Source organism: Erpetoichthys calabaricus, chromosome 12, assembly GCF_900747795.2.
Source record: "Erpetoichthys calabaricus chromosome 12, fErpCal1.3, whole genome shotgun sequence".
Taxonomy (NCBI): Eukaryota; Metazoa; Chordata; class Cladistia; order Polypteriformes; family Polypteridae; genus Erpetoichthys; species Erpetoichthys calabaricus.
This window is the reverse complement of record NC_041405.2, coordinates 77,353,978-77,364,426: the sequence shown is the minus strand read 5'-3', so window position 1 is coordinate 77,364,426 and position 10,449 is coordinate 77,353,978.

Sequence of the window (10,449 nt, the reverse complement as noted above, 5' to 3'; positions counted from 1 at the left end):
AAATGCAGCAGACATGGGGATGCCCTAGGAACAAGTTTGGGAATTCTAGCATTAAGCACATATTAAAGCCATGTGCATTCTGCTCAACATCATCACTGCAATTACTGGGCTTTCTAAACCATCACCAAAGCAGATACAAATGAATCACATTTTTCCGTAGGCAAAAGCTGACATTTTCTCTTCATTTTATAAGGTGAAAGCAACATTATCCTTTTGCAAATAAATGCAAATAAACCTGGATTTTACTGTCTCTTCGTATGGGTGTCCCTTTTTCATTTACAAGCAAGAAAAAGAAGAAAAGTCTAGTATTTCATTTAAGGGTAATTGTGCTCATCTAGTTAAAAAAGAAAAAAGCAGACAACAAAAACAAAACTAAAGCATCAGACCAAATTAGAAAGACTAGTGCATAGTGTACTCATAGTGCAGAGAAGAAAGAATATGTATAGAATACAGTACAGTATGTCACACAAGATAGAACATTCGGTATGAACAATAATGATTTTCAGTACATGCTGTATATTCTTTGTGTCCTCTTGCAGTTACTACTAATATATAGTATCTTTTTGTTTTAAGACATGTTAGTGTGACCTTTACCAAATGATACACAGCAATTGTTCTAACGTTATTGACATGACAAAATAAAGACTCCTGAACTTTATCACATGGAATGCAGTTTCAATAATTGCAGAGCTTCTTGGTCACATAATGCACTTCCTAATTAGGAAGATTTTGAAGTTTAGTAAAAAAAAATATACATGATAGATAGATAGATAGATAGATAGATAGATAGATAGATAGATAGATAGATAGATAGATAGATAGATAGATAGATAGATAGATAGATAGATAGATAGATAGATAGATAGATTTCCTGCACTTTACTCCCACCTGCTGGACAATGTTTAAATCAGTTACTTTCCTGATCTTTAAAAATAATGTAGGTATTTTTACCCACTATATCTCAATTCTAAGTTATAAATATGGTTACATAAAGGGAGTTTCTAGTATCATTTAATATAATGTTCTTGTGTACTCCAAAACATTTTTTAAAAGTGTCCAGATTGTTATCCCTTTTAAATAGGCTGATGTTCTATTAATTAAAAACTGAAGCAACTTTCAAAATTACATTCAAAATCAAACAATGCAGTTACATTTTTTTTTCTAGCAGCTAATATTGAAAGTTAAATATTTATTATCATTAACTGTTTTATATCTAATTTAATGGAGCAGCTCGTTAAATCTGGCCACTTCTTAGTTTTCATTGTCTTAGTTGTAGTCTTACACATTACTGTTTCAGATTTAAGTAATCATTTTTGTACTTCTTTTATTTTTCTCTTTGTTATTTCCTCTTTATTCTTAATTGCTTGACCATTAGTCTAGTGTCTTCAGATGATACATTTCACTTCTTTAGCAGGCTATTCTCTTTTTATCTTTGCCCTGACATGCTAAGAAGAAACTTCTTAATATATGATCTTAGCTTTACTTTCTTTTAGTTTTGAACAAGATAAAAAACACCTAAGGATTATTTTAATACCTGTGTTTGTAGGGAAACATTGTGAATATGTACTTTCAGAAACTCCAGTGTTAAAATGATTTTATAAATTCTGTTGGAACGTTAATTTTAACCCAGTATGAGAATGAAAATCAGCCTTTTTTGCTACATCTTTGAGTTTTCTGGCCAAGAGGCACAAAATATAAGGATAGAAATTGATCATGAATGTCCTAAAAGAGCTCAGGCTCAAGTTGTTGTATATCTTATTCAGAGCTGGTGATGGGATGACCCAATAGTACACATTATAGAGAAATATGCCATAGATGCAGTGTTAAATCTAATAATTGAAGTACTGCATGAAGAGATGCTCAGAGCTTATGTACATTATCCTACTGATTTTGTAAGAAGATTGAAAGAGATTCAAGCCAACTGGAAAGAGAAGCACTATCCCAGGTTGGAACCAACCTTACTAAGAACAGGTACCGGACTCTTCCTCAGATATCTGCACAGTGATCACAAGAGCCTGTTATCTCAGCAGTTCTTTCCTTTAGTGAGGTTGCAGATATGACAAATAATCCAGTTAAAGCACACTACAAAAGTAATACTGGAGTGATTCTTCAATGTACTTGCTTCTAATGTTGACCACCTGATCACATAATCCATAAATATCTTTCACTGGCAGAATCATTGAAAAATTGTCACTGCAAAGTAGTGTTGTTCAACTGTTATGTTTAAAATTGAGAGAAAATAGGTCATTCTTGAATATAACTAAGGCTGGCTGGACAGGATGTACATGCACTGTTGGACTCTGGCAGCAATCTGTGTGTGATCCAGAGAAAATGGCTGGGAAAACTAAGGTGTAAGAGACTGGAAGAGGTAGAAATATGTAGTGTCTATAGTGACTTAAAAAATGTGAGACTGTACTACTCCTAATAAAATTCAGGAGAGGAAAATTATAAAACATGGACATCAATTCCAGACACTTCCACACAACTAATAATTACAGTATATTCAAGTGAAACAGTATTTCTCTCACATCCTTAACATTATGATTCTCTCTTGTTCCTGGATGGACTGCCAATGTTGCTTATGGGGAGGATCATTTGTTTTGTTCTAATAAGAAACTAGAGATTACACCTGATTTAAGTAGTGAATCTAGACAGGAGTTTCCTCTCAAGAGCTAAGAAACGGTGTACAGATCACTAAGAGCCTGCATCTGAACCTCCTGGCTCTGTTCCTTTAGCTTTCATCAACATTATCAAATATCTGCCCAATCGAAGCAGACAAAATTTCACAAAGCCAGTATTCGCTCAATGTACATTTAAACAAGAACAATTTATAGATGCCCAATTTTACAGAGAACAAGAGACAGACAGTTTGAAAACTGCAGCCATAATCAAGGAACAAAAAAATCCGGGAAAGTATTAAGTTAAGCTACATGGATGACATAACTCCATTCAAACACTACATGTCAATCTTTTAAAGGAATGGAATGACTTGAAAGAAGTGTTTACTGCATTAGCTGATGTTTCTAATGAGCCCAAAGTTTCCAAAGGGGATAGCTTATCTGTCAGAAAAAAAAGTCAATTGCAATCAATTATGCAAAAGATCATGAACATATTTTCGGCTCTACCTGGGAAATTCAAACTTGCTGAACATAAAATAATGTAGAGCCTGGTGTTAAGATCCATAGCTTGAGTTAGGTGCATTCCAGAAACGTTTATATAAGATTCCCAGAACTCAGAGAGGAGCCATTCAGCAGCGGTTGAAGGAAATGCTTGAAATAAGCATAATCTGTGAAAATGTGAATTTCCCCTTGGGATTAATAAAGTATCTATCTATCTATCTATCTATCTATCTATCTATCTATCTATCTATCTATCTATCTATCTATCTATCTATCTATCTATCTATCTATCTATCTATCTATCTATCTATCTATCTATCTATCTATCTATCTATCTGATCTGTGTAAGCCAAAGTGAATGGAATAGTTCGATTTTAATGATTCGTAAATGAGCCTTAATGTCTTTGTATAGATTAGAGGTCTACACTACTGCCGGACTTGCAGAGCCCAATGCAATTGCTTGGAACGCGGGACTAATTTTTAGTATTAAAACAGGACGTACATTCATTCAATATATCAGTTACAACACATGCATATACTGTCTCATGCACAGCCTCCTTAAGATTGCAGGCCCAGAGACAGCCTTACTTCCACTGTGGTTGAAGCTGCATTAAAAAAGGAGAGAACTAGACTGCAAAACTCACTAAAAGGAAGTCTGACATTTGGCAGTCATTTTCAGTTGTCATCAATGGCCAATTGCCATTTGCTTGTTGCGATAAATGTGCTAACATATAGTGGACACAAGTCAAGTACCTCAGGTTTAAAGTGCCACACATGTGCAGTAGCGAAGGGTCAAACTAAATTGACATTCTTGCAAAACCTGTCAAAAGTAACAACTGATGCTGAAAGCGAAGCACTGGATAAAGGTGCAGATTTTGTTTGCAAGGATACTGCATTGCAGCACAGCCTGGTGTGGGCTGTTTTCAACTTGAACAATACGTGGTTGACACAGCAGCCAAAACTGGAAAGTGTGAAGTTTAAAGATATACTGCCCCATCTGTATCATGACGCATGGTAGAAAAAGCCCAAAAACTGAGAAAGGATGTTGTACATGATATGCTAGAGATAAAAACTTTGAGAAAACTTCTTTATTATTTGTTATCATTCATTACATTAATAGAACTACAATCTTTTATCAAGAGTGCTTTTTATGACCCCATTTGAAGCAAGCACAATTAAAATGGGTGAAAACATTCATGCTTTGCTGTTTGAAAAAGTAAGAATTTTCAGAATTAACTGCAAACATGACCACTGCCTTGTGCAGCTACACCAGACTAAACTATAGTGCCCATTCTTAACACAATTCTCTCAAGTGCTTTTATACCAGCAGTGATGGAAAAAGCAGTTGAAGTTGCAAAGCTTCAGACTAATGCAAAAAAGGTTGGTCAGGTATTTTAAAATACGGGACAACAAGGCACGTTTACGAGGTTACTCAGTCTGTGGAGACAAGATGGGATTCTAATTTCAAAATGCTGGATTCAGTGTTGCAGCAATTTGATGATCAACAAAAAGATAATTACAGCTGTGGTTTCTTTTCTGAAACCATTCTAAGATGAGATGACTGATTGAGAATCAGATATTACGGCGTCTGAAACATCTTGTCAACAAACTATTCAACACCAATTCCTATCCACATGCTCTACTAAGTAGCAACATTTAAAAAAAAAAGAAAAATTCTTATATAAAACTCTAATAGCTTTTGAAAGTGGGGAGTGTTTGTTAACAGTAATAAAACAGTAAAATCAAATAGAAAACATATATGTGCGACTTGTACATAGACAGCACCTAACTTCCTTGTCCGTTCCACATTTTTGTTGAATAAATAGCATTTATTAACATAGATCGTACTTTATTTTAATATCGACTAGTAAGCGGTTGCCTACTTACAAAGCTTAACAAGACACATTGCTTACACTGCTCTGTTTTGTTCCATCCATCCATCCATTATCCAACCCGCTACATCCTAACTACAGGGTCACGGGGGTCTGCTGGAGCCAATCCCAATCAATACAGGGTGCAAGGCAGGAAACAAACCCTGGGCAGGGCGCCAGCCCACCGCAGGGCACACACACACCAAGCACATACTAGGGACAATTTAGAATCACCAATGCACCTAACCCTCATGTCTTTGGACTGTAGGAGGAAACCCACACAGACACGGGAGAACATGCAAACTCCACGCGGGGAGGACCCGGGAAGCGAACCCGGGTCTCCTAACTGCGAGGCAGCAGCACTACCACTGCGCCACCATGCCGCCCTGTTTTGTTTCTTTCTGTGAAAAAGATTTGCAGACTTGTACTGAGAAATTATTATTTACTTCTCATTGGAAGATCTGTATTAAATACTGACGAAGCAGAATCGTTGCAAAAAATGTGAAAAGGACAACTGGGCCAAAGAGGGGAAAGGTTCAGTCATCTCCTTGTACATGATCATGTTAAACAGGCTTATCAACCATATGTGACTTTTTTTCCTTAATGGAAGCACTGTGTTTCTGCAGGCAGGAGTGGGACAAACCCGTCAGGGTGCGAGCGGGAGCGGGACAAATGAGGCCCAGTGTATGCAGGAGCAGGCAGGTACAGGATGGAGTAGTGCAGGAGCAGGCAGGTGTGCCTCTAGTATAGATTTTAGTTGACTGAATAAAGTTTCTAAATTTGAGACCTGCCCAATGTCCCGTGTAGATGAGTTATGAGAAATATTTTGCCATATTTTACATTTCTACCTTATATTTAACTGAAAGAACACTGGCACATAATCTGTTGAAGGATCCAGTTGTGAGAAAACTGCACTCTCCAGCGTGGATGTGTTGTATGAGTTTGTTAGGCTTCCATTTGGACTTCGTGGCAGTTGTCGCAGGTGGCTTGGGGGGTGACCCGGCCAGGACGCCCCGGAGGACCGGAAGAGGGCTTACGCCTTCCCCAGACCACGTGGGGGCGACCACCCTGGTACCTTTGAAGGACGAGGTCTGGGAGGAGGCAAGGAGGTGGCCTGAAGAGAGAGAGAAGGCATTGTGTGTTGGCCAGGACTTTGGGGACTTGGGGACTGAGGAGCACTGAACTGTAAATAATGCACTCTGTAAATAAACGTGTGTGGGGTGATTTGAACGTGTCTGCCTGTCTGTGTCCGGGTCATGTACCACAATGGCACCCAATGTGGGGCCCTCTGCCTGTTCCAAGGCAGGGACCCCAAAATAAATATTTTGTGGATGGCTCGGGGCAGCAGGCACCCCCGCACACATACCGCGGATGCGGAGTGCTCACGGCCCCGATAGCGAGAACTAACCCACAGACCGCCACTGAACTGCGGTCGGATTCTTCCTGGTGCAGAAAAGCAATGATGGGTGTTACAGGAGTGCAGCGGGCTCCTATGAGTGCGGTGCCGCTGAAGGTGCCCGGGACGGCGTGGCATCTAGGAAGGCCATGCCAAGGCAGCTACCTCGGACAGACGGGATCTGAGAGGTGAGTTTCCTGCTCACCGGCAGCCGGCCCTGCGGCCCTGCGGACCGGAAGGCCCTCCCCAAGACAGGCACAGGATTGGAAGGTGTGTCTTGTGTGCCCGCCAATGACTGGATGGAGGCGGGACCAAGGAATGTCCGTCTCGTGCTGGGGAGAGACCCAATTGGGCCGGAGGAGAGGCCCCTCAGGAAGCAGTCTGCAGAGCCATTTCCACAGGTGCTACGTGCCCTCCGGGCAGAGTTGCTGAAGCCGGAGGGGAAGGCGGTCATGTCATTGGAGTTGCTGCGAGCCGCGACAGGACGGCATGACAATGGATTCTTCGGCCGGAGCAGTACGGCGGGGACGGTGAGTAAAGCCGACCCTGTAAAGCATACGGGAGATCCCACCGAAAAGGCCCGTGATATGAATGATCAGAACCAAGTAGGGGGATCTCCGACAGTGGATGCAGCGGTGAGAGCTATGTGCAAGGTGAGGGGAGAAAGACCGAGAGGGCTGGCAGGACGGGGGCTGATGAGTGCCCTGGGTCCTAGCGGCCTACGCCCAGAGCCCGCGGCAGTCTCGCATCGGTCTATCAGGACGCAGATGGGACAGGATCTGCGCATTTGCCATACACAGACCCAAACCGTCAGGGCGTTCCAGAGGAAAGGGAGGAATCAAGGGAAGAATGCAGATTCCTCCGATAAGGGAGGACGTGAGGCAGGACGCTCACGTCCAGAGAATGGCTGCCCTCTGCGAAGGCAGAGGGAAACCTCAGAGTCAGCGAGGATAGCAGGAGTGCGAGTGGTCCCGTTTGTTGATTCAACAAGAGGGGCACGGAACCCACGGAGGGGGTGCCAAAAGAGTAGGCATGGTGGTGTCCAGACAGCGTCTCCACCCCTGTTTTTGTTCTTTATTTAACAGGACCGGACCCTGGCACTTCAAGAATAGGACACACTTCGGGAATCAGCTGTCCTCACGGGACGAGCCGCTCCGCCTGACGGGTCTTCGCTGGCGATGTGACAGTGTCACAGGTGGCTGGGGGGGCGACCCAGCCAGGATGCCCCGGAGGACTGGAAGAGGGCTTACGCCTTCCCCAGACCACGTTGGGGCGACTGCCCTGGTACCTATGGGGACCACTGGTACAGAGCTTTGAAGCTCAACCCTGTAGGGGCCCGTGGTCACCGCCAGGGGGTGCCCCAATGCCTTTGGAGCCCTGGACTTCAGCACTTCCGCCACACCCGGAAGTGCTGGGGGGGAAGAGGATCGTGGACACCCAGAGTGCTTTCGGGTACACAGCCGGCACTTCCGCCACACTGGGGAGTGCCGGTGGAAGATTACCGGGAAGCACCTGGAGCACATCTGGGTGATTATAAAAGGGGCCGCCTCCCTTCATTCAGGACTGGAGTCAGGTGGAAGAAGGACGAGGTTTGGGAGGAGGCAAGGAGGCGGGCTGAAGAGAGAAAGAAGGCATTGTGTGTTGGCCAGGACCTTGGGGACTTGGGGACTGAGGAGCACTGAATTGTAAATAATGCACTCTGTAAATAAACGTGTGTGGGGTGATTTAAACGTGTCTGTCTGTCTGTGTCCGGGTCATGTTCCACACAGTTCACTATAATGTTTCCTCTATGGAGTGGCCTGGTATGTGCAAATGTTTTTTCATGTGATCAACAGTTTCAAAAAGCCAACAATTTTTCAGTGCCAGTATTAGCAATGCATTTCTGTATATAGCAATAAAAAAATTGCACATTCTATTTGCAGCATTGCATTTTTAATGTTACATACTGAAAAATGAACTCAACTGATATAACAAAGTCTGTTTATAAAAAGTTTATTTCTATGCACAAATGTAACTGAATATTTAAACAGTTTGTCTTCTAATTGTTTGTCTTCCATAATTTATAAACTCTGTGAACATTAACAGTCTGTCCAGAATTTAAAAAGAGTTTAATTCTCATTAAGGTTTGCAAATGCTCAACATCTAAATGATTTCTAGATTTTGTTTTTACAGTATATTATTAGTTCAACCAATTTCTCTTTCATGGTCATCCCTTGAGGCCTGAAATGTGCCACAAATGTCAAAAAGTGAAAATTACTTCTTGAAGTGATTCTGTTGTTTATTAAATACACCCATAAAGAAAAATGTCTTTACAGTTCCAGTTTCTATTTTTCCTTTCACTATCTTGAATTTTTGATACTGGTTACAAAGATCCCCAAACACCATTTCTTTAATGTACTACTTGCACTTAGGGCTGATTAAAGGGACAAAGAAACAACAACAGACTGTTTATTATAGTGAAATTCAGTTTGAAACTTGCTTACATTAGGTTGGTAACTGATTTAGTTCACTTCATTTTTGTTTAATTTTGTTTCAAAGTCGGGGCTGTTTGTGAGCGACTATGTATGAGCGACTATGCTCATACTCACAGCTTAGAGGGAAAGCTGCTCCAATAACATAACGGCATATGATGTCACACATATTATGTCCTTACTCCGAATATGATGATATGTATCTTTTAGCAATTTACCCAGAAAAGTAAATTGTCAGAAATGTATTGCCTTGGTTACTCCATGTGTAAAGGTTTAATCAAATAATGAAAGAAAAAGACAAATGAAGGATTTGCATATCCTCGCTCAAAAAGGCAAAAGTTTCTTTGTGCTTTCTTAGAACTGGCTGGCTGGTTAATATAAGAAGTTTATACCTAGTTTTACTGCTCGTGCTGCTACTTTAACTGATATAACAAAGGATAAAATGAATCACACTCTTGTTTGTAATAATAATAATAATAATAATAATAATAATAATATTTTTTTATTTAATAGGTGCCTTTCTTAACACTCAAGGTCACCTTACAATGAAATCAAACAACATTACTAAAATAAAAACAAAGAAAATGATAAATCAAAAAGCAATAAGGTACAGAGGTAGTAGCAAACATACAAACATAACAGGCAGCAACAGTTAAATTCATAGTTGGTATGCCAGTTTGAAAAGATAAGTTTTGAGGGCAGTTTTAAAATATGTTATTGAATCGAGTTGATGAATATGAAAGGGAAGAGAATTCCAGAGTGGAGGAGCACTATGAGAGACGCTCGAGCTCCCTTAGAACAGAGTTTGATGTGTGGTACAGAATGTAGAGCTGCAGATGAGGATCTGAGTGCACAAGAAGGAGTGTACGTCTGTAGGAGATCAGCGAAATAGGGAAGAGTGAGGTTGTGGAGAGCTTTAAATATTAAACAGTATTTTGTATTGCGTGCTTAGAGAGAATAGGTTTAATATGTTCAGTGGATTTAGAACAGCTGATCTAATAGCATTACAGTAATCTATTGGTGAGGTGACTAGGGCGTTAACCAATACTTTAGTACTGTGTTGCGTAAGAACAGTAAGAAGTCTACAAATGTTTTGGAGATGGAAGAAGGCAGTCCAAGAAACATTACTTACTATATATGGGAAGAAAAAGAGAGATTACTGTCTAGAATGATGCCCAGGCTCTTCACTTGGGTAGAGATGTTTGCGTTAATATTGTTAATTAAAACAGAAGAATGGTTAACCTTAGCAAGTGTGGATTTAGAACCAATGAGGACCACCTCAGTTTTATTGCTGTTTAGTTGGAGAAAAGTGAGAGTCATCCATGATTTTATGTCTTGGAGACATGCCATAAGAGTATCTGGAGGAAAAACAGAAGTGGATTTGGTGGATAGATATAGCTGTGTGTCATCAGTGTAACAATGAAATTTAATACCATGGTGCCAAAAGATATTACCTATTGGGAAGTTATAAATGAGAAAAAGAAGCGGCCCCAAAACAGAACCCTGAGTAACAACTGCATTCTCAGATTTAAAGTCCTTTACTTGAACAAATGGCCTCCTATCAGTGAGGTAGGAAGAAAACCATTGGAGGA